This window comes from Sturnus vulgaris, chromosome 12, assembly GCF_052056855.1.
Source record: "Sturnus vulgaris isolate bStuVul1 chromosome 12, bStuVul1.hap1, whole genome shotgun sequence".
NCBI classification, from domain to species: Eukaryota; Metazoa; Chordata; class Aves; order Passeriformes; family Sturnidae; genus Sturnus; species Sturnus vulgaris.
Window position 1 is genome coordinate 4132430 of NC_142254.1, and position 25137 is coordinate 4157566.

Consider the following 25137-nt stretch of genomic DNA (forward strand, 5'->3'; position numbering starts at 1 on the left):
TCCATCTTTCCTTCCCTTCAGGTGCCTTGTGACCTGAAATGTTTCCTTCAGCAGAGAACACATTGTCTCTATCACTTGCCTATTTTCTTCTTATTTGTGAACTTATATCTTTTGATGATATTTTTGTGTGCTTGCATCTCCTTTGAAATTTGAATTCTTGGTCACTGAGATTGTTGTGATGTAGCTTCAGCTCTGCTGCACTTCATAGTTTTCTGAAAGACAGGTAACAGAATATATTGGTTCAGTGTGAATCACAAAGATTATTTGATGTTCCTTGCAACATGTGCCCAAAAAGTCTTCTAAAATTACTTGTTTCTTTAAAAGATTATTTGAGAGGTTTTGTTATTGCTGCATGCATTTCCCTTAATAAGGATTTGATCTTTTCAGACCATGTGTGCTTTAAATGGATTCATTCAGGAAGCATTTCTCTGACTTATTGATGGCTCCAAATTAACACTATAGTAACTAGAAATAGCTCTGATCTCCCATGCTTTTGTGATTTGTCTGGAGGCTCTCCACAGAGGACAGCATAGAAAGGAGAGCTCTGCTTTCAAGACACACATTTCAAGATGTCACAAAGCACCACATCCCTTCCCTTCCCTTCCCTTCCCTTCCCTTCCCTTCCCTTCCCTTCCCTTCCCTTCCCTTCCCTTCCCTTCCCTTCCCTTCCCTTCCCTTCCCTTCCCTTCCCTTCCCTTCCCTTCCCTTCCCTTCCCTCCCCTTCCCTTCCCTTCTCTGGCTGGAGCCCAGCCAACCCCACTGAATTTGTTGGATTCCTTTTGGCACAGGGGCCATTGTGAGTTACTCCCTCCACAGCTGTTACACATGACCACACCACTGCAGATCTGTCCTATTTTGGATTTCAGTGCCAGAAAGAAATCGGGACTTTGCAGGGGGAAAGCACAATGCAAGACTCAGGTGAATGGATGCAGCAGGACACTGTACACTTAATACACTTAATTACATTGCAGAGTCAGAGCACTGATGGAGGCTGGGAGCCAGAACAAGGAGATTCTGAGACCTGCTGTCAAGGATCTGCCAGGGAACACAGATAATTGACATAATTCCTACTTTCTGAACACATTTAAACTGTGTGATGGTCTTATTAAGCTCAGACTTTTATCCATTCCTTATTTCTTCAGTGAAAGAAGGTAATAAATTCCTTCTTCAGGGGTTCTAAGCAAGAGCCAGCAGATTTGTGCAGAGCCCTTAATGTTGGAAAAGCCCTCCCAGCCCATGGAGTCCCAGCTGTGCCCCAGCCCCACCTTGTCCCCAGCCCAGAGCTCTGAGTGCCACCTCCAGCCCTTCCTGGGACACCTCCAGGGATGGGCACTCCAAACCTCCCTGGGCAGCCCCTGCCAAGCCCTGAGCACCTTTTCAGTGAAAATAGGAAGTATGAAGCCTCTCACAACAAAGAATGTACATTTTCCCAGCTCTCAAATTTCTCTAACTGTTAAATCTCTCTTGTCTTGACTGATTTCAGTCCTAGTCCCTAACATTCATTTCTATTCCCTGCAATTTCATAGGTGCTCAGTAATTCCAAGTTTCTAACTTCATTCTGGCCACCATGGGATGGAAAGCTTTTGTGTATACATTTCTTGCTGTGCTGTAAGTCCAGCACAATTTGCACCTGCTTGTACAGTTGACTGAGCTAAGAAATCTACTCTCTGTTCTCTTACCTGGAAACCAAAGCCAACCTCTCAGACATGCAAGATGAATCTAAACAAAAGTTTTAGAGTTCTGCTTTCATATCTCCCTAGAAATCCATCCTAAAAATTGTTTTGCTCGTGGAAGCCTGACTGTAACTTCTTATGGCTGTAATTCCTTAGTTCAGCCAAGTCAACAGAAGCATTTCTCAGTGATTTCTATTTTAACCAATGTGTGTAAATTCTAATGGCCAGTTAATTGGCAGCCAGGTTTGTATTTCAATATTATTTTTGATATACTGAAAATATCCAAGACTACAGGATTCCTCTCCATGTTTTTTAAGCCAATGTAGTTTATTTACATGGTTTAAGTAATGCAGCCACATCCAGGGATGCATTCTAAAAATTCTGCAATTACCAAAAATTGTTTAAAAGAAAGCTACAGCCTACATTTCTTTTACCTTATTACTAAAAATAACAGTAATGTTTTCAGTGCAGAATTTTTGTAGCTTTAATTTTTAAGCTCTCACTCTTTACCTTTGCATGTGTTGCACAGTAATATTATTATTATTGGCTCCATTTATAGCTTCATGAAAACTATACAACCTACTTTAGTATTCTTTAGTCCTTAACAAGTGAGACTGGGAATTGAGGGGTAATCACTAATGGTTATCTGCCTCTCCTATTTAAAAACAATAATGATGTTCACTCATCCTGAACAAGGACTTTAATTAATCATTGTAGTAATGCAGACTGAAGTCCCAGTGTTACTATCACTGACACATAATAGTAATATTAAGTCCTGCTTAAATGCTTTTATTCTGTAAAATAAATCTTTGCATCAAGACCCAATAATTTAGTAAAATTAAACTATAGCCCCATTATTCTAGTTCTTACAAAATTTTCAAGCAGGTGTATTATTTTTAGGCAGGTATTGTTTTTATCCTGTGAGAGCTCACAATTACACTATTTAAAGGATATGTTTTCAGGCAGTGCATAAATAAATATATTTTTATATATATTCTGTCTATATATTTTCCTTATATATATCTATATTTAATTCTTATATTAAGAGACAAATTTCTCCTTCTATATGTATTTTCACTCAATTTTGCAGCCTATATCTGAGTTCCACAAAGTGTAGCTTAACCTGCAGGTCTGTTTCTTTGGGTTTAAGATTACTCTGTTTTAATGGGCCTGGGAAGAACCCAGCTTTGTGCATTACCTCCCAGACTGGTACCCTGATTGACTGAAATACAATCTGCACCTTCTATTTAGATATGGCTACTAGTAGCTAATAGCCTAATTAGATTAAAAGCTACCCAGTGCATCTTTTTCCACGTGAATAATTCAAATGAAATGACTAATTAAATTCTTTAGGGAAGCACACAGCTATTTTCTCTGCTACCTTGGAGTTCCCATCACAGTGGCCACGCACACATCTCCTTGTTTTGTCACATTTCAGAACATCCCCCCAGGTTGGGAATGCTGCAGAAGGAAGTGCAGCTGAATTCTCTGGAGAGCAGGAATCAGGTGTGCAGGGACTTAACAAACTCCAGTTTCCAAGGAAGACAGGAAAAACCAAAAGGAAATGCACTTCTGCATTTCCTGAAATGTAAAGAGCCACATTTCATATACACTCTGCCCTACACAGCATCACACTCTGAAGGCAATGAATTATAGAGTGTTATTGGTGTGGTTTCACACCTCTTTGGCTGGACTCCACATATATTTATTTTTACAGGATTTGATACTTTTTTTTCTTTTATTGCCTCAAGCCTTGCCACAGCTACTCAAGGAAAACTTTGGCTAGTATCAATGTTGCTTGCCATCCTAGATTTTCCACAGTTCTATGTAACATTCTGGTCCTACCAATAGATGAGTGAGTCAGCAAGGCACAGAGATGGCAGTGTTAAAATGAAAATGAAAAAGAAAAATGAAATGAAATGAAATGAAATGAAATGAGAAAAGAAAAAAGGAAAGGAAAGGAAAGGAAAGGAAAGGAAAGGAAAGGAAAGGAAAGGAAAGGAAAGGAAAGGAAAGGAAAGGAAAGGAAAGGAAAGGAAAGGAAAGGAAAGGAAAGGAAAGGAAAGGAAAGGAAAGGAAAGGAAAGGAAAGGAAAGGAAAGGAAAGGAAAGGAAAGGAAAGGAAAGGAAAGGGGAAAATGAAAAAGAAAAAAGAAAAGGAAAAGAAAAAAGAAAAAAAGAAAAAAAGAAAAAAGGAAAAGGAAAATATGAAGGAAAGGTTTTTAGGTTTCTGTTGTGTGATGTGGCATTCCAGAGCCAGGGACTGTGCTTGCATTCCATGCAGTCGTGGATAAATCTCTTGACCTTGTAGTTTTCCCTACTAAATTAGCAATTGTGGATGCTGACTTTTCCCTACCTAGATCATCAGGTCACAAACAAAGGTATCAATCAGTGCCTGTTAGGCACCTTGGTAATGTAGAAATCAAAGCACTATTTGTCTAGCTGGGTAGAAACCTGGTATCAAGCTCTCAGCATGAAAATTGGATCTGACTTTTAATGAGGAGATTTGGATAGGTGGTCCGGTTTTGAACTTAAAAACACTGAGAAACACTTTCCAAGTATATTTTTGTCCTTTTAATTAAAGCCTTTTCTCATTTTCCCAATCCCTTTCAACAACCCTCTAATATTTTTTCAGCCTTGCCTTTTGAGGGGCAGGCACAAAGTGAGGCAGATACACTGAACAAGGGGATATCAGAGCCTGAAGTTCCCCTGTCGCTTTAACCACATGAAAGCTCTCCAAATGTATTCCCTTGCTCCTCTTAGTGGTTTGTATAATGAGATCAGTGGAAGTGAACACTAACATCTCCCTGTTCCATTTGCAGCTGCTGGGAGCTGAAGGATAGCTGTGCTATGGTAATGATTCTATTTGAAAAAGGAATATTTGCTACTGCATTCTTTCTTACAGGTTGGTTTTTTTGTTTTCTTTTTTAATGCTCTGACTGTGTTCTCAGTTTTGGGGAGGAAAGGGAGGAAACAGAAGAGCACTAAAAAAGGATGATCCCTGCCTCGAAAATTTAAAATCTGATAAGAAAGAGGGCAGAACTAAGTGGTGGTCTCAGAGGACAGAGAAAAAATTATGATAGGGAAGGGAGGAGGCAAAGTCTATAGTTGCTTATCAAATCAACTTTATCTGGAGCTCTGATGTCCAAAATAACTTGTGCCAGTCTTCAGAACTGGAACCAGTAAAAGCTCTGCAAGAATCAGAGAATCCTGGTACGGTTTGTGTGGAAAGGCTTAGAGCTCATGCCATTCCACCCCTGCCATGGCAGGGACACCTCCCACTAACCCAGGCTGCTCCAATGTCCAGCCTGGCCTTGGACATGGCCAGGGATTCAGGGACAAGACCTGTCCTTGTCTCAAATATTCCTGACATGCTCAGTGTCCTCCCTGTATAAAGCACCTATTCACATGATTATCTTCCATACATAAAAAATGATTTCACTGTTTCAGAAGTTTCACAGGTAAAGCCACGATAGCATTAAAACAGTACAGAAAAAGGCTCCCAAACCTGACATAAAATTGGATTTATTTGCTGTATGCTGCACACATACTGCTGTGATGCCACTCCAGGCTATAGGAGCTGCTGCTTATTCACAAGTAAGAAATGCTTATGCAAGAATGCACCAGCGCTCCCAGACAAGATGCAAATAGTTTTCCTCAGAAGAGCTGTTTTATGATACATGGATTTTTATGGAAAAGACAAAATACACAGACTTCCTTTTGATAAGTTCTGGCTGAGAAACAATACAATTATTTTTATTTTTATACAGATATTCTTCTCCAGACAAAGTAGCCAGGGGGTGTGTATTTTTAACATATTATTTTCTCTAATAATACCCAATTTTGAGAGGCTTACTCCCACTCCTGGGCAATGCAGTTGTTAGTACTTCTTCAGGGATCAATATGGCTTAATCTTAGTGCTGAAGGAGAGTATCATTAGAGCTCTTTGAATTATTTACTTTTTGATTCAGGTACTGAACCAGGCAATAAAAACTGAGAAAAACTATGCAGATAAAATTAAAATGAAAACTTGTCACTTTTTCTCCATCAATTCTAGAATTTCAGAAGTTTAATTTATTTTGCTTTGCAACTTAAAATGACCCCATTTTTTTTCAGAGTTCTCTTTGAAAAGCAAAGGAAAACAAAGAAGTAAAATGCTTAAAATGTGGGTAGATGAAATTCTGGTTGCATTTTATTGGTGGCTCAAAAGTTAGTCTAAGGCAGAGTAAGAGAGGAGATTGAATCTAAATCATCATCTTTAGGGAATTAGCAGCCTTGTTGATTTAGTCTCTGCTTTACTAATTAATTATTTCATCTCTGAACACAGTTTTGCTGAAGTCTGCATGTAGCAGGCACTGACTGAATTCAGAGAAAAAAATTCAGCATAAAACTACAAAAGGTCTTGTAGGCAAGCTGTAAAGAAGATTTACACTGACCAGGCAAATGCATGAACAGGTAACAGTTACTAACAGCTGAGCTTTGCCACCCAAATACATATAAATGTCAAATAATCAAGAGATTTGTCTTGTTTGGGAGCCTCAGTGAGTTAGCTTTTCAAAATCTGAGTGGCATCACTCCACAACCTACTGAGACTGATGTTTGAATATCACCTTGTAGCATTCCATGACCATCTTTTCCTCAGAAATCTCTTGCAGCAGCATTTTAGTCTTTTAAATCAGAGCATTCAGACATTTAGGAACACAGTTAATTCTTCTTCTCTAATTACAGCAGGAGCTAAGTGGCATCTGGGTGCTTAACATATGATAGTGGGCCATGGGCAAAGAGCTTGGAATGGGGTCTTTGAGGAAATTGATTGTTTTGGGTTGCTTGTGTTAATTAAACCAAGATCAAGCAAACATTAGGAAATACATCCACCTCTCACCTTCCATGGAATCAGAGGAGAGTTTGGGTTGGAAGGCTCATCCCATCCCACCCCAGCCATGGCAGGGACCCCTCCCACTGTCCCCATGTCCAGCCTGGCCTTGGGCACTGCCAGGGATCCAGGGGCAGCCACAGCTGCTCTGGGCACCCTGTGCCAGCCCTGCCCACCCTGCCAGGGAACAATTCCTGCCCAAGATCCCATCCAGCCCTGCCCTCTGCCACTGGCAGCCATTCCCTGGGTGCTGTCCCTCCAGCCCTTGCCAATTGTCTCTCTCCATCTTTCCTGCAGCTCCTCCAGGCCCTGCAAGGCCACCCTGAGCTCAGCCCAAAGCTTCTCCTCTGCAGGTGAACAATGCCAGCTGTGCCAGCCTTTCCTCCCAGCAGAGCTGCTCCATGCTCTGCTCATCCTGGAGCCTCCTCTGGGCTCTCTCAGCAGCTCCAGCTCCTCGCTGTGCTGGCCCAGGGCTGGGGCAGCACTTAGGCCACAAAAACTCCCAAATTTAGGCAAGGGAGTGATTTGAATTGTTTCTAGTATTTGTTGATTAGCTGTTGGTACCTGTGAATGTGCCAGCACTTGTTAGTTCATTTGAATATAGAACAGAAAAAACCCTATTCCCTTGTTTTTTTGTAAATGTTTGATGCAGTATGTCATTTAACACAGGCACAATCAAAAAAACTGGATCAAACACCGAAACAGTAGCTTTGTTTGCCAGAGAACAATGCCAGTTGTCAGCGTTTGAATTATTACAGAGCCATTTGACGTGTACAAAAAAGACTGTGCATTTTTGACTTGCCTTGTATTGCATCAGCAAATAGAATTACTTAATAGGATTACTATTGAGTTATATTGTACATTTCTATTTCAGTTACAGCTTTTGTACATTGCCTCTCTTTGTACTTTACACATGTAACTATATTATATAAAATGAAAAATAAAACATTGAAGTGCAAGCTGCTTCTTTAAAAAATATTTATATGGTATATTTCAAAGATATTTTGCAACTTGAACAATTATGGTAAAAGAAAACTACACATGCTAAAATATATTTTTAATTACTCCACAGAATCCAAGTCTCACAGATTGGTTTGACTTGGAAGAGACCTTAAAGCTCATCTTGTTCTACCCCCTGCCATGGCAGGGACACCTTCCACTGTCCCAGGTGCTCCAAGCCCCAGTGTCCAACCTGGCCTTGGGCACTGCCAGGGCTGCCACCACCTATATAAACACTAAACCTGTTATTTATGCTATGTAGTTAAAAAGGATGGATCAATCAAATGTGTTATTTGAAAGATCATTATTTCTATTTGTTGGACCCAAAGGCAATCAGAGAAAAATGGGATGTTGCTAATGGGGAGGAGTGAAAACTCAAATGGCTCAACAATGAATGGGCACAATGTGGGGGATGTTCCTCTCAGGATGTCTGATCATAGCTGGGTTTTTAAGCTGAAAGCTGATAATAGCTACCATTTCAATTTCTGGCAAATAATTTGTTGCAGCTGTAGTTGTTCACATGCACCATTAACTGCCAGGGCATATATGGAAAAAATTCCTGTCCTTTGCAGGGTGTTTCATAGCTCTTCTGCTATAAAACTTACAACCCTAAGCTATGAAAAATTTCCCAACTCCAAAGTATTTCCAACCCTTTGAGAAAACAGAAGCCCAATGTACCTATTGGAATTCTTCACAGTGGTTAGAAGCAACCATCACTTCTGTTTACAGTATAGGATTATAAATTATATTGAAATATCATTCAGTTACAGTCATTCTCCAACACTGCAAAGAGATGGATGGTCTCCAGGGTAAGGTTGTCATAAAAAGGAAAATCAAACCAGCTGAATAATACAATAAGTCTGTGTATCAAGCCAGCTCAACCAAGCAGTGATAAGAACTGTGGCAGGCTTTGAGGAGCTGGCTGACAGATTTCATTTGTCTGAGTCCAGATCCTGCCCTAGTGTCATATGTCATATCCTCCCACCATCCCTTTGGTGTTCTACCAGCACCAGGTGCTGTCAGGGGATTAGAAGGAGTCTGCCAGTTAAAATGTTTGAATGGATAATTCAAGAGTACAAGTAAAGAGCACATTTCATTTATTTTTGAGTTTTTTATACACCACAGAATTGACACATCTTTTGCATTTGGCTGTGTGCTTACACATGTGTTAAACTTTAGAACACAAACATGTAGTGCAGTGTTAAAATGGGACTTTTGACCTAAATAGTAATGAGAATGGAAAATGAAGATGATTAGGCCCTTTGGAAATATCAAGAGTTATCTTTAAATCTGTGACTACAGATACAACGTCTGGATCCACGTATCAGATATTACCAGTGTAACCCCTACAATGTAAACACAAAGGCCTGTCCGTCTGCACAAAATAGAAGTTGCCCTGTGTTCACCACAGTGTTTCCTCTGTGACTTCATTTCCTCATGCTTTTTAACTACTTTTTGCATTCACTCCACCGAGGTAACAGAATCCCAGAACCACTGAGGCTGGAAAAGCCCTCCCAGCCCATGGAGTCCCAGCTGTGCCCCATCCCCACCTTGTCCCCAGCCCAGAGCTCTGAGTGCCACCTCCAGCCCTTCCTGGGACACCTCCAGGGATGGGCACTCCAAACCTCCCTGGGCAGCCCCTGCCAAGCCCTGCCCACCCTTTCCATGGGGAAATTCCTGCTGCTGTCCACCCTGAGCCTCCCCTGCCCAGCCTGAGGCCGTTCCCTCTCCTCCTGTCCCTGTTCCCTGCAGCAGATCCCAAATCCCCCCGGCTGTCCCCTCCTGTCAGGGAGTTGTGCAGAGCCACAAGGGCCCCCCTGAGCCTCCTTTTCTCCAGGCTGAGCCCCTGCCCAGCTCCCTCAGCCCCTCCTGGGGCTCCATTCCCTTCTCCATCTCTGTTCCCTTCTCAGGACATGCTCCAGCCTCTCAGGGCTCTTGTGGCCACAGAACTGGCCACAGGTCCTGGTGACTCATACAGAGTTATGTTTTACAGCCCTGTCCAGTGCATATTCCTGAGTTAGTTCTGAATGAGTTTTGAGAAATAATGCCAATTACTAAAGTGCATATCCAGAGACACTTTGGTACATAAATATCCAACTGATGATTGACCCACCCTGCATCTGCTGTGGCTGCTTTCGATGTCCTGGTTGCACTGGTGCCTCCAAAACTGCACCAGGTACCTGTGCTCAGGTAGCTGCACCACACTGTGAGCCACCACAGCTCAAGAGCAGCTGGGCTCAGTTTTGGGAAGCAGCTCTGGTGAGTTAAACACTTCAAACAACCTCATATATCTATTTCCCACTGCTCCAGCTCAGCAGGAGCAGCAGTTGTCTACACAAGTACACAGACACACTCCCCAAATCCACTACTCACCATTCCATGTCCTTCCAGGGATGAGAACAAATCCTCCAGTCAGGAACCTCAAGGCTTTGGGTTTTGAGCTACAAGCTCCAGCAGACACAAATTCTCATCTCATTTTACACAAATCTCTCCCCACAATTTGCCTATACAAAACATATGTAAAACGATAAAAACCTCCATTAAGAATAAGTAATCAAAATAACACATTCTGTGAATAAACTTCAGCATCACACCTTGGATGTGAAATCTGTTGTAATTTGAAAACCTAATCTAAAGTTTGCAACTGTTTCAGAAATCATTCTTCATGAGAACTGGATAGGTATAAATTTTAATAGCAAATTCTTTGCTTACAGGAGAAACCTTTGGACATTATCAACCCCCTGAACAAAAATGGGAAAGGATAAACTACAGTTTAAAATTTAATGGCACTTTTCTTTCAGATAAAAATTGAAGGTTTTGCATAGCGTTTTTGTCCAACAGGTTCCTAAAATCAAAGGAATAAAATTCAACTTCAACATTATTAATTTAAAAAAAATTTACATATTTCTCAGCAAATTTTATTTTATATCTATTGAAATGACAAGAATATTCGTTCCCATAGCAGTTCTAATGTTTTTGATCATAAAGAGATCTCCTGAAGGAGGTGGAAAAGGGCAAATATCCAAAAATTCCTGAGGTGCCAATTGCACCTGAGCTGTGCCTCACAATGGAGACACAGCAGCCAAAGTGTAGAAGAAAAAATAATTCTAAAATTCCAGTTCACATCCAGTCAAGACACAGGATTTTACATTTTCATTTTTATTAATTTTAAAATCTTTACCTTTTTATTTGTGAGCAAAAATAAAAGTGTACGTGAATGAAAATGTCTGGAAGGAAAGAAAACAGTAACTGAAGCTTCTGCCTTTAATCAGCAGCACTCAGGAATAAAACAGCTGCCAGAAAGCTGTTCCAGTGCACTGGAGTTACCAGTCCAGCCTGATGCCAGAATGCCTCTGGCACTGTTGTTTTGACACACTAGTAATGTCTGCTACTTGTTAGCAAGGGTTTTATTAAATTATCTTGTCACCAATTCCGGCTTTTATCAAGTTAACTTAAACAAATCCACCACTTAAAGAATAGAAAATACATTTTTTTCCATAGAGTAAGTCTGGATACAACATCTTTGAAATCTTATTTTCCGGTCTATATCTAGCACCAGACTTGTGTGTGGAAGACAGAAGAAAAGATAAGCAACTTTTTTTTTAAATTTAAAAATGTATCAAATGGTAAAATGAAACTATTTTTCACTCCTAAACTTTAAAAAGCACTGCCTTTTAAATAATGTTAATCTTATCCAAAATGAGAAAGAAAAGCTGGTGGGTGGTACAAGTTTTAACATCAAAAGGGAGCTCTCTAGAAGAAACAATATTTTTAAAGACTTTACACTTGGTACTGTCAGTCATGTTTTGAAATTTGGGACCTTTAATACCTTAGGATTGCAAAATCAAATAAAATAAAATAATTAAGTGTAATAGTGGAGCCAAAGGATGCATATGAAGGATGACACAAAACCCCCACGTGGCAGCAGTAGATGGACTGGTGGCATGACACAGCTGTCAGGGTGACTCAAACCCTGGAAAAACTGGAATTGCCAGAGAAGAGGGGCCCTGACTTCCTAAGAGAGCACAGCCTGCAGCACAGACTCCTGAATGAACACATATCCAAGTGTCCTAAAGTTTGGGAACTCTGGGAGAAGAGCAAACCACAATATATGCTTTTATCTAAGCCCTTTCATTGCACAAAAAGTGCAGTAAAAATGCCTAGAAGTGTTTCAGAAGTTTCTAATTAAGATGTTTAAAAACTATGCTGACATAAGCCTCTACCTTCTCTTCACTAAAATAAACATAATTTCAGTAATCATAGTAGATTAAATCCTGTGTCTAAGATGCTTTTTTTCTTTCCTAATTCTAAATTTAAGTTGCTAACAAATAACCTGATAAGAAACTGAAACTGACCACTTATTTTCATACATTATTCACTTTCTTAAACTAAAATATGCTATTTTTGGCCAGTTTGGCAGTAATTGATCATGGTCCATCTCTCAGGGCTATCAGTCTCTTGGGCAGAGCAACCCCAAACTGGGAAGGGGAATGGATGCACAGCCATATTCCAGCAAAATGTATGGAGAGAGAGAGCTGCTATGTCTCCTGGCTCTGAACTCAAAGTATTTGGGTCAAGCTTGAGCTTCTTCAACTTTCAGAAAACTGGGAAAGTTAACATATGTCTCAGAGGAATGGGCCTTCCTGTGTTCTTCTGGGTGAATAAACAATACAATTGTTTTGAACGAGCTATTTTGAGTCACTTGAATTAGCAGGAGCTCCCTGTAGGGAATTTTGCTACTTGTGGCGAATTCAGTTGGGATTGCTCCGTAAGAACAGTTTTAAAAGAGAAGATTGTGAGTACAGGAGTTAGCCTGAGAATGATTAATCCCAGTGTTGTACACCTGTGACTAGGAAGGGAGGCAGTAAATGTTCCTGTACTGAAGTATTTGAAAAAACCTGCAAAAGGCTTTAGGTCGTTGTGTTCCTCATCCATGAGGACCATTTGTTAAAGCTTCACAATTCAAAATGGGGTTTTACACTCTCATAAATTACCTACTTTGCCAGCCAGAACCCTCTAATCAGAACCTTAATTCTGAAGAAAACTCACCTCTGCTGGTCACATGTTAAGGCCACCAAATACTCAACTGATCCTGTTGGTATTTGAATTCTTCCCCTTCTCTTTTAAAAATAAAGTTTCTCCATGGGTGAATACAAGGGCACTGCAAAATGCTCAGGCTGCCCAGAGAAACTGTGGCTGCCCCTGGATCCCTGGAAGTGTCCAAGGCCAGGTTGGATAGAGCTTGGAGCATGCTGGCATAGTGGAAGGTGTCCCTGCACGTGGCAGGGGAGGTAGGATTGGATGGATTTTAAGGTCTTTTCCAACTCAGACCATTTAATGATTTTATGATAATCCTATGAAAATACTTGTACTAGTTTGAAAGCAAGCCAGTGAGAGACTCCAAGTCAGAACTACAATTTAATAGGAAAATTAAAATAAATGCAAGAGTACAAAAACATGGACAGTGTCGGAATACAACCTGACACCCCATCAGTCAGGTGTTGGTAGCAGTGCCATTAAATGGTGGCTGCATCCTCCTGCAGTGACAGATGTGGTTCTGTTGAAGCTGTGATCCTGTAGAAGGGTGTGGGTTTCCTCTGAAGGTCCAGCAGTGATTTAGAAGGGTCTGGTTTTCCTCTGGAATCCAGTGGAAAAAGGCTGCCTTGGTGCTCCAAATCTCAGTTTTTATCTAAGTAGGAAATATTTGGCTCCTCCCCCTGGCTAGAGCATCCCAAATGAGATGATGTAATTTTATCAGTTATGCAGTGGGACTCAATGGGATGATGTAATTTTATCAGTCATGCAGGCTGACTAAGTGGCCCATGAACAGAAGATAACTCTTGGAGGGAGGATGAATTCTGGAAAAGATAAAGAACACTGGCCCATTAACAGAAGATATCCTCCTGGAGTTATGAGGGATGAGTCATGGAAGAGACAAAGATCACTGCCCCACCTGGTTTTAAAAGCTTGTGAAGGTGGTTATAGAATGCATACTTTTTGTTACATCTTAGATTGCAACCTAAGACAATACTCTGGCCCCAAAACTGAGCTGCATAATTGAATTCTTTGCAAGAACTAACTAAAATATCATAATAGAGTTTCTTCTTTGAAATCCATCAGCTACCACAGGACAGTATATATGGGTAAAATTCACGCCTCAGCTGGAAGAGTTCATGATAGTTTTGCAAAACTGAATTACAGGTTATCTTGATCACTGGAGAGTCAGTAAAATTCTTTAGGTTTCATATCTTAGTAAAGTTACTAAACCCTTTGGATTTCTAGTAAATACACAATCCCACATTTTGACCTCCTTTCTCTGAGATTTACAGCAAGGGCCACACTGCTTACCTTGAAAACTCCCCTGCTGCAAAGAGAAGCCAAAGCACATAAAGTATGGCTTGGTGGGTTCCCCCCACCTTCAGCAGGAACACAAAGCCATTCCTCATCCTTCAGTCAGGTCCATCTTCAGTTGGCTCCTTAGAATTCCACATTCCATAATCCCACTATTGCTCACTTCCTGCAGATACCAGCAAAAAACTTTATCTGAGCAAGGGAAAAATAAAACAGACTTCAAACTCATGAACTGAAAGGGGTTGGTTTAATAAGGAACTTGCTCAGGAATTCCACATATGCAATCTAGAACATGTCTAGCTAGACTTTAATTATCTAAATTAGCTTTATTTAGGGTGAGAATGGGATTCCTAAGGATCCTCAACACTACAAGACATAAATGACAGAACAAGTCTAAGTGTCAATTCACATTACAAATTCAGCTCCTTAGATCTGTATCTGTATAGAGGAAACAATTTTTATTTAAAAAATTATAGACAATGTACAAGAAGGGAAATTTAATTGAAATAAAAATGAATTTTTTTTTACATTATAAAGCATATACTTTCCCCCCCATAAATAAAATCAAGCCCAGATATTGCCCAAACACAACATATTTAATTTTAATCAAAAACAGTCTGACAGGAAGCACACACCTTTGGGATACTCTGTGTGTCCCCTTTGACTAAGTAGAAAATCCATATTTTCCCAGTTTTAGAAAAGAAATGGACATTACACATACTGTTAACATGTTCTGGAATAAGGTTTTACAAAAGCTAATTTTAGTATTCATGTGACACTGAGAAGTCACCAATCTGCCCTAAATAAGAGATGTCTAGAATATGATCCCTCTTTTTTTTAATAAATAAAATATTTTTATTTATGGAAAAAGATGAAAAGATTTAATGTTTTGCTTGCATTGTGAAATTTGAAGGAATGACAAGTCTCTTAATGCCAGCTTATGAAATATCAGAATGCATCTAGAAAGGTTGAAAGAGTTTATTCATCTACAACAAAGGACAGAGAAAAATTCAGAAGCACTCAGTATATTTTGGAAAAAAAAATTACTTATGCAACTTACAGTCCTTAAAAAAAGGAAATGGGATTTTCCCCAAGAAATTCTGTTGGTATTGGAGCAGTCCTCAGTTCCTCTGATCACCAAAAAAAAGTTGAAGAACCTTAAGAGAAGTGATATCATAATATCTTATGCCAAATTCAATATTTTTACTTGCTAAGCACTATTTATTCTATCTGATTCATTCTGAGAAGTTTGGAACTAGAAATGCCTCTTCTCCTGCTCTCTTCCTTTCTGCAACTACATTGAAAAATTTTGAAAACAGTCCAGAGAGTTTTCATTAACAAAGGGATGTCAAAGGCATGTCAGGAAAATCTCCAAGGAAAGTTTAGTAAATGTTTCTCCATTTTTAATAATAAATATTGATTATTTAACAGCAAGGCTTCCAGATGCTGAAATGGCAAAAACACTGTTGGCAGAAAATCAACACAGTTGGAGCTGTCTACACTGAGTAAGAGAAAATAAAGTTAAGTGCAGTAATCTTGGGAATTATTTTACTTCTCTAAGTAAAATGCCTTAGCCTATATTATTTTACTTTTAATTATTTCATGGTCACCAAATTCACTTTGTGCTGATGTTTTGCTTCAACCGAGGATCGTTTCCAAACAAACCTGAAGCTAAAAAAAAATTAAAAAGTAATGGAGGATACAGCCAGGTGGAGTCTGAGCTCTTCCCAGGGGAAAAGACAGGACAAAAGGAAACAGCCTCAAGCTATGCCAGGGGAAGTTCAGGTCGGACATGAGGAAGAATTCCTCCATTGGAAAGGTTGTTATTGAAATGCTTCTCATCAATAACTGTTCTAAAAAGAAAGGGGTAGAAGGAAAAATTGTGACATCGCGTTGGCTCTTGGTTTGTATTTATTGATTTAAAAATCCATTTAACCGTAACTTGTTCAGTGCCTTATTATGCCCAAGGAACATGACCTAACCAGTGCTGAACAACTTCTGAGAAGGAGCCTGATTGATTTCAAATCCCAGTCATTTAACTCCAAGCCAAAAAGAGCATTGGACTGCAAAGCAACGAACGTGCTTCAGTCACAAGTGTTGATATGAATCTGGCCGTGTGGGGAAAGCCACTCAAGGGCACAAGAAGAATAAAGAACAACAAAGTGAACAGAGATGTGAGCAGACAGGAGCTGTTCATTATGGTTATACAGTAATTGAAACAAAGCATGTTTCAACAAAAGGCAAAAGGCTTTAAAATAAAACAAGGTGTGGAAACTAAATTCAAAGCTGTTGTGTGCATCTTCATCTGTTCTGTGAGTTTTAGAGACTCCACAAAGTGTTTGCAGTTCCCAAAGGCTGGGGAAGTTCTTGAATTTGACATTTTAAAAAGACAAATCTTCTGCAAAATAGATTGGAACAAGCCTCCCCATAAACAACCTTAATACCTTTCAAATGAAAGTCATACCTCTAATCTCTTCTCAGCATTCACAGCAACTGCCTGTAACTCTGCAAATAATTTTATCCAATGGTCAGGCAAGTGGAAGCAATTATCCTTTCAGTCTTAGGTACAGCACACATACATGTATATTCATTTCCTGATGAGGTGAGAATGGACTTTCATCTGAAAAGAAGATCATTGAGAAAGTCTGTAGGCTCAGTTTAATTAATCCTGAAAATATAATGGGAAGAATATAATAGCAATGGGAAGAGTAATATAACAAAAATGAGAAACACATAATATTCAAGATAATTACTGTAATATTCTTTTTCCATAGGTGTAACACAGACTATATGTGAGAAGTGAGGAATACTTTTAGCACATAAAAACTTGCTGTAACATCTCCACAGAGAGACAAGAAGTATTCTTTCACAAACAAATGCTAAAAGTTATTGAGTGTCAAACTGAAGCAGACAGAAACACAGGGTGAGGAATCTCAGCATGGATCATGGAAACAACAGGTTGGGGAAACTCAGAATTGACATATCTGGACATAACTTACTTAAGTATTACACATAATGATGCCAATTAATAATGCTAATAATGATGCACTCAAGGGCAAATAAGGGCTTCCTCAGTGACCTGCAAACCCAACATCTGAACATAGCCCTGCTAAAGTCCAGCTGAGTAGTTTCACACAATTTTTTTTCTAATCATCTATGATGAGAACCTGTGTCTTACCCAGTAAAACAGATTAATACAATGCTTTCTGATTTTGAGCATTACATCTGCTTCCTTTTGATCTTTTTTTAGAACCTAACACTAATGATGAGAATTTGATTTCCTGTGTTTATATTAAAGCTGGCATTAGCTATATGTTCTTAATTAAAGCTTTAAGATGCATTAGACAAGGACATGAGTAGATTCACAAGTACTAAAGTATTCTTCGAAAAAGTTTCAGCATTTTGCACTTTGCTTCCAATGTATGAACACAGATTTCACAGATAATGGAACCAGAGCTGAAGACTTTACAGCATTCCAAAAGCCGACAGAGGAACAGGAAGAATGGATCATTTCTCAAAAACTGAGGTGCAGCAGACAATGAAGTTCACTCTCAAAATCTCCTGCTGCAGGAATCTTCTCAATTTCCCCCTGACCACATGGGTTTTCACTCCTTTATCTGATCTCTATGTTCAGCAGCAGGGGTGAGCACTGAGGTGTTGAGAATTCCACTTACTGAATTAAAAGTCCATTATTTCACCTTTCCATCTCAAGTCAGCTGATTCATGAACAGCACAAAAGCATCTGGCCTTAGTTGATACTGGACACTGAGATAATTATTCATTTGTTTATTATTATTGACTAAAGTTGTGAAAACTGTGTAATAAAGGATTTAAAAGACACAAATGAAACTTAATATCCACTTCTCCGGTCTGAATTTATTTGCAGACGACAAGGAGCTGGAAAACTCAAGTAGCGGCTGCTGGGAATCTCCTGAGGTTCAACAAAACCGAGTGCTGGGGCAGCACCTGGGTCAGGGCAGCCCCTGGGATCCCTCCGTGCCCCTGGGATCCCCCCATACCCCTGGGATCCCCCCGTGCTGGGGCTGAGCAGCTGGAGCAGCCCTGGGAGAGGCCCTGGGAGCTGCCCTGGGGCAGAGCTGGGACCCCAAACCCCCCTGCCCTGGGCTGAGCCAGCGTGGGCAGCAGGGCAGGGGGGATTCTGCCCCTCTGCCCCCCAGGTGAGACCCTGAGCACCTGCAGAGCTGCCCCAGCCCTGGGCCAGCACAGCGAGGAGCTGGAGCTGCTGAGAGAGCCCAGAGGAGGCTCCAGGATGAGCAGAGCATGGAGCAGCTCTGCTGGGAGGAAAGGCTGGCACAGCTGGCATTGTTCACCTGCAGAGGAGAAGCTTTGGGCTGAGCTCAGGGTGGCCTTGCAGGGCCTGAAGGAGCTGCAGGAAAGATGGAGAGAGACAATTGGCAAGGGCTGGAGGGACAGCACCCAGGGAATGGCTGCCAGTGGCAGAGGGCAGGGCTGGATGGGATCTTAGGCAGGAATTGTTCCCTGGCAGGGTGGGCAGGGCTGGCACAGGGTGCCCAGAGCAGCTGTGGCTGCCCCTGGATCCCTGGCAGTGCCCAAGGCTAGGCTGGACATTGGGACAGTGGGAGGGGTCCCTGCCATGGCTGGGGTGGGATGGGATGAGCTTCGAGGTCCCTTCCAGCTCAAGCACTTTATGATTCTACAATTTCCTTTCTGAAATTATTTTCATTTATCATGTACTTGCCTTGATCTGTGGTTAAGCTGCCAATAAAAATTGACATTTGGTGGAGAAAAGGAAACAAATAAGTCCTCTAGGTAAATTAAGAAGTTGTTATATCACTTCTTGCATCTTGAATTACTTTTTCATTCTCTCTGCAAAGCTGGTGGAAAATGCTTTACCAGTTCATTAGCTCAGCATTCTGAGGACTAAATTTGCCTTCCTAGCCCTTAAATTTGTCAGCACCTTCTGTGTCAGAAGACAGTAAGAAAGAAGCCATAAATATATTGGATAAAGTTTATATCTGAGTAGCTATGATCATTAAACCTATGATTATCAAACAAAATTCAGGAAATCCTTTCCCTTTGCCTGGTTGCATGAATTTCTATTTGTCTTTGGAATAACTTGTGTGATTTCCACGTTCATTATTTGCACTTCCTTACTGTGAACAGCATTAATGGGTCCTCCAGGGATATGTGATAAATAATACAACACATTCCTCTCTAAAATAAATGTTGGTGAACATAACATATTGTTTTAAGCTATTAGCAACCAAAATATAATCACTAAGTTTTTTGTAACCCCTAAGAAGAGTCCCCTTGGTTGCTATGACACACAATTAGGTATTTATGGGTAGTTTGGGATTCAAGAGCTTTAGTGCATGGAATTGGCACCCTCCCATATGCTTCTTCCATATCTCTAAATTACTCTAGGTTGCCATGGTATTTCTTTTTTCCTTCACATCATCACATTTTGCACCAGATTCCAGATTTCTCACGGTGAAGTAAGGCAGCTGGTTATCTCTCTTCAGTTTTGTTGGGCAAGGGATATGGATTTGCTTCACTTCCCGAGTTGTGCTCAGTGACAAAACACAGGGATCCACCGAATAGATAAATGTGAAATATGACTTTTGAATATTGCAATGCCAGCACCATTTCTTCCACGTTTTCAATCATGCCAATTGCTTTCAATACCTCTTCATGAAATAAATTCGGGAGAAATGATTTTGTAGAAGTAATGAGGTCACCAAAAGGGTTGAAAAAACTGTGATCCCCTTCTCTTTGGTGGAGCAAAATCGATGAGATGATATACACAAAATATATTTTTAATACATATGTAAGTTGCCCATAAATATGACAGATAAAGAGGGGTTTTGTGTTTTCAAATTTTCAGGTAAGAGGTATCAAATTAACTAAATTTTGTAAGAGGTGTCCAAAGGGAAGATTGTCATTCAGTTGAAACACTATGAACTGGAACCCACCTTGATTTCCAGACAAATGCAAATCCTTGTTCTTATCATTTTGCTGTCATTTAAAAATAGTAAAACTTCATTTGTTCTTAATAACTCTGTATCTGCAGAGTTCCACTGCCTCTGACAGAGCAATCCCAACTTTCCACCTGCACAACTGAGAGGACAAAGCAGTTCAGGGACTTTTAACTCATCTTTAAGGTCTTACACAGTCAACTGCAAATTGGGGAGACAGGTAATTCCAATTTATTTAGACATGAAAGCAGTCAGACTTGCTCGTGTAGGCACAGCTCTGTTTTCATGAAAATACCATGTCTGTGCTCAGAGAAGCTATTTCTCTTTCATGACACAGATATCAAGAATAATTCTTTTGTGAAGATGTACCTAAAAGACAGGAATATACTAAAATAAGACAATACTTTCCAGGAAATGTATTTATTGATTCAAGCATGAAATTTATCTTCTCTTAAATCTGGGTCAAAACCAAGAACCAATCACATAATTTGATTTATAATAAAGAATAACACACACATCCTGCTGCAAAGAAAGAGAAATTCTCCCTTAGCCTGTCCTTGGAAATACACACACAATTAAAAAAAAATTATTTGGTTTATACACAGACAATGAGAAACTAAGCCTGCATGATAGCCTTCTGATTTCAAATGCTTGGATTTAACTTCATGAATATTTTTCATTTTCAAGCCCTTTGCATCTTTGTGTTTTCTTTATTTTTGGTCACTTAGATGCCAGAAAACTGAAATTTCAGAGTAAATAATCTATTAGTCTTCTAAATACAACATGTATGTGAGATCTGAACTGCAAAAATAGTTATGCACAACTTACAAATAATGCTAGACTACAGAGTTCAGAGTATAATGCTATTAAAATAGAATTTTTTTTGGGTTTATGGCAACGTAGAATTGTGTTCTTAGTGATTAATTGCAGGTAAAATCTATTTGCATTAGACACACCTATTGTTAATTGAATATTTTCCATGAAAAGGCTCTGATTTAAAGCTACCAAATCCTGGTTTCATTTTTCTATGTGCTTGGTGACCTTCTCTGGGATTGAATGCGGACAACATATCATGGCAGAAGGTGAACATCTTTATCAAGGTTGTAAAATTCCACTTTTCCCCTTGGATTTCTATCTGAGGGGAGCTGACAGAATGGAAAAGCCATGGGGAACAAAATTAATCCTACAACCACTTGAAACCTGCAAAATTTATACTCTGGGTCTGAACAAGAAAAAGAGAAAAAGTTGCCTTTTATTTTATTTTAAATCAAGGACCATTGGCAATGCAAGTTGCAGTGATATATAAAGATCTGATCCCTCTCAGCCCTAAATCTATACTTCACTTAATTAAATAGCAGTAAGTTCATTTCCACTGATATTCTCCTGCTCAGTTTGACTCAGATGTACTGCACCAAAATCCCACATATTAGTGTGAAGTTGCAATCTCAGGGCTCACCTTCCCCGACAGAGTCCATTGCTTCCTGAAATGCCAAGGAATTTTAAATAATGCAAAAACACAAAGCATTTGGGAATGGCAGAGAAAGTTCAGCTTAGCTTGGGTCTGCAAGCTGGGATGTAATGAAGAAGACTTGAGCAGTCCCACTTAGTAAATCCTGCCTACCCAGAAAGATTATTTTTGTCATTGTGCTTAATTAGGGACTTGGAGTTGTAAATAGGAACTTGTTAATATCTAAAATACAGCATAATATAAAAAAAGGTAAGGAAAAATATTTCAACATTTTTTCCTTGAAAGAACATATGTAAACATTGATTTAATAAGCTGTTTCATATTTTTATTTCTACTTTTTTGCAGAAATAACAATCAAAACACTGGCTACTGCAGCAGTCAGGCACAGATATATGGGGAGAGGAAGCTTTAAGTTCAGGATGGACCCTCCCTATGAAACCTATCCATTTCACCTTGACTGTAACAGGAAAAAAAGTGATTTCTAAATGCATCAATAATCGGAGTCCCATATTTTGGTCCTTTGTTGCCCCTGAATCCCTTATCTTTATGGCAGGCTGTGATACTATCTGTCTCACTGCAGGACAGAAAATAAGAGGCCTGTCAGGATGACATGCATCTAAAAGCACAAGCTTACTTTAAATGAAAGACCTGCCAACAATTGAAAGTATTTTCTCCTTTTGGTGTTTTGTTTGATATTGCTTTACTTGCCAATTCATTCAGATGGAGGGCAAAAAGGAAGAAAAAACCTTTCTAATGCCCATGCTCAGAGTGAGCAATGTGGAACAGAGCTGGACTCCTGTGCTTGGGATTCTGTCCAACCACTACCACATTCCAGTTAAAACCTACATTTATTTTGCATTATGTGTAAGTCAGTATAATAGAATCAAGTGAAACAATAAACACAAAGTGCATTTCCATGGTACAAAATATTTACAGTAATAAACTGAATACTGATACAACCCCTTGTAATCCCCTAGGTTTCAGCACATGTTAAAGATTAAGTATTGAGCAACATATTTATCTCACTATGCAATATTTATCTTCCCCCCTCCTTTAAAGGATAAATAATCCATTTTCCCTGCAGCAAAAATATTTGGCTTTGAAAGTACTTGTTTTTCTTAATGTGATTTTAATACTTAATTAAAAATTATGTGCTTCTTTGAATGGAATACATGTTAGAACTAAAATAAAATAAGAACACAAATAAAAATAAAAAATGAAAACAAAGCAAATGGAATTTTAGTGGCAATATTAACTGGACTCAAATTATATGGTATTTCAGGAACACTACTGAGTAAACTAAGAAATAATCCAACGGCAGAGTTTTGCTGTAGTTGTCATACAAAAGTAATTAGAGTTTGAGATTTGTAAAAACATTCAGTCTTGGTCTAGCTCTTCCTTAATCCTCAAGAATTCAGTGATAAACCACTCATAAGCTTTAGTGAAATCAGAATTAAGTTTCCAGCACACTTACCAGGTATAGAGTAATTACTTGTTCTCCTAAAAATCCTATCCTCCTCCAAATCTGTTCTCATCAGAAACAAATATTTTGGGCACTGTATTTGTAATAGTAGAAATAAAATAAAATAAATACCAAAATTCAGGTATTCGTAGCAATACAAACTCAAGCACAATTCGAGGTGTTGGGCAGGTAAATTTGTGCCCAGACCATTGCAGAAAATAATGCAGCAGGTGATGAATTTTTCAATAATTTGTCATATTGTAAATTGTGAACAGTTCACATGAAATCCTCTTTACCTTTGGCCTTTCTCTTAAAATGCTTTCCATACACTGAGTTTCCAGCACTGTTGAACTGCTGCCACACACACAGAGTCCATTGATGTATGTTTGAATCACTCAAGGCAGAACATGTAAATTGCAGGCAGAATTTTAGCAACTCTAGGAAAATATGATCCATAATTACAAGCAAGAGGAATTTATGTAATTGAGACCACAGCAGAGTGTGAAGCAGGTATCATTCTATTGGCTTTTTATTTCATTTCAAGTATTTGGGGCTTTTGTTTTTAAAAACTTCTCAGACAGCAGAGCTAATTAATTTGTAATTGTAATTTGTAATTATTACAAACTTGCAGTAACTAATTATGTCTTCTGATGCTGAGCAAATTACTTCTGGACACTTATAACATGCAGGTCTGCTTTTCTGATAACAGACATGGTCTGCAGTGTTCTGTTCTTAATCATCTCACTCATTTAAAAGTAAAAAGAACGATATTTTCAAAATCTCATCTTTGCAAGATCATCTTGGTATTCACCACACTGTGTGTGCTAAGCCTTTCCAAAGTGGTTTGATAGCAAATTACAGAGACAACTGTACTTTTAATTCTCTTTAGAAAGTAAATTTACATTTGCTATAAATGTAAATCATTCTCATATTTGACCAGTTTTCCTCCCCGGGGTACTTAGTGGTCCTGTAAAGGTTTACTTGACTTTTGTCACTCAGAAGTAGTTGGCAGGTGAAAAAAAAAGTGGAAATAACAAAGCCTTGACACCAAATACTCAGCACACTGCTGTTCATGGGAGAAGCTACCATTAAATGGAGACATGCCTAAAACCCAGGATCCACATTTGAGTAACATGTGAATGTAGTGCCTGGCTGTGGGTGTAACAAATGTGCCTGGGCACACCACCAGTCTGTCAACCTGGCCGTGCAGATGTGCAGGAGGGACATGAATACTTTTGGGAATGTAAATCCATCTCTTCTTGCCCAGTGATGTTCAGTATTAGAAATCCAGTAGGTATTTCAAAAGTGGACTGTGAAAGACCCTGTTGGCATAAGATAGTACAGGGAGATGAACAGAGCACTGGGATGTAGGGAATGGTTCAAGACAGACTGGGAACTCACCAGCCCTTGAGCAGCTCCTGTGGGAGTGCCTTACCTTGAGTGACCAGTGTGACACAAAGGTGGCACACTGTTGGCACAGTGCTGCAAGTGCTGTAGTACCAGGAACAAAATAAAGCCACTATTTTCACCTCCCTCCATACCGAGCTCAATATTCTAAAGTTTGTTCAAAAGTATGTTTTTTTTCATTTTACAGCATGATCATCTCAAAGACCAGAAGCACTGATATCCCAGAGATGTGTGATGCTGCTCATTGTGGTTCATTCTACACACTCAGATGAAAAACACTGCATGGGTTAATGGTATTAATTCAGTTTATGGCTTCCAGAATGCTGCTGCTTTATTGTCTGTTTATGTCTTCTGAGAAAATACATAAGTAGTACAGTTTAAAAAAAGTTAATCTCAATAGAGTCTTCTCCAAATGCATTCCTTTGGTGCCTGTGATTTACTCTGCAATCTGCTTCTCCTTGAGGGCACTGCTACTTCTTTGTTTAGTTTTGTTGTGTACTACACCATTATTTTACAGAACATTAAATATCACCAAGAAAATATTAGGCCAGTGTAAATACAATCTTTGAAATGTGTCTTGTTGTTGATAATAGGGCACCTTGTGAATTTTCACCTGGGCTATGCATCTATTTCACTTCAGCAGATGTTACTGATACTCCTAGGGGTATTCTAACTTTCATAGCTTTATTTTCTCACTGAGTAACCAGATGCCAGACCACAGAAACCCCAAATCCTGATAAAATGTATGTCTACTCCAGTGATCAGAATACAAATTAGGTATCTAATCTACTCCAGCAGGGCATAATTACAGATTGAAGACTGCAGGCAAAGCCCTAACTGGTGCTTACTTTGCATTTCTTCCAAATAATAACATATTTAGAAAGAATGATTCTGAAGTCTACACTCTGCCTGGCTCTGTCAAGGAATTGCTGGGTGATTTTTTCTTTA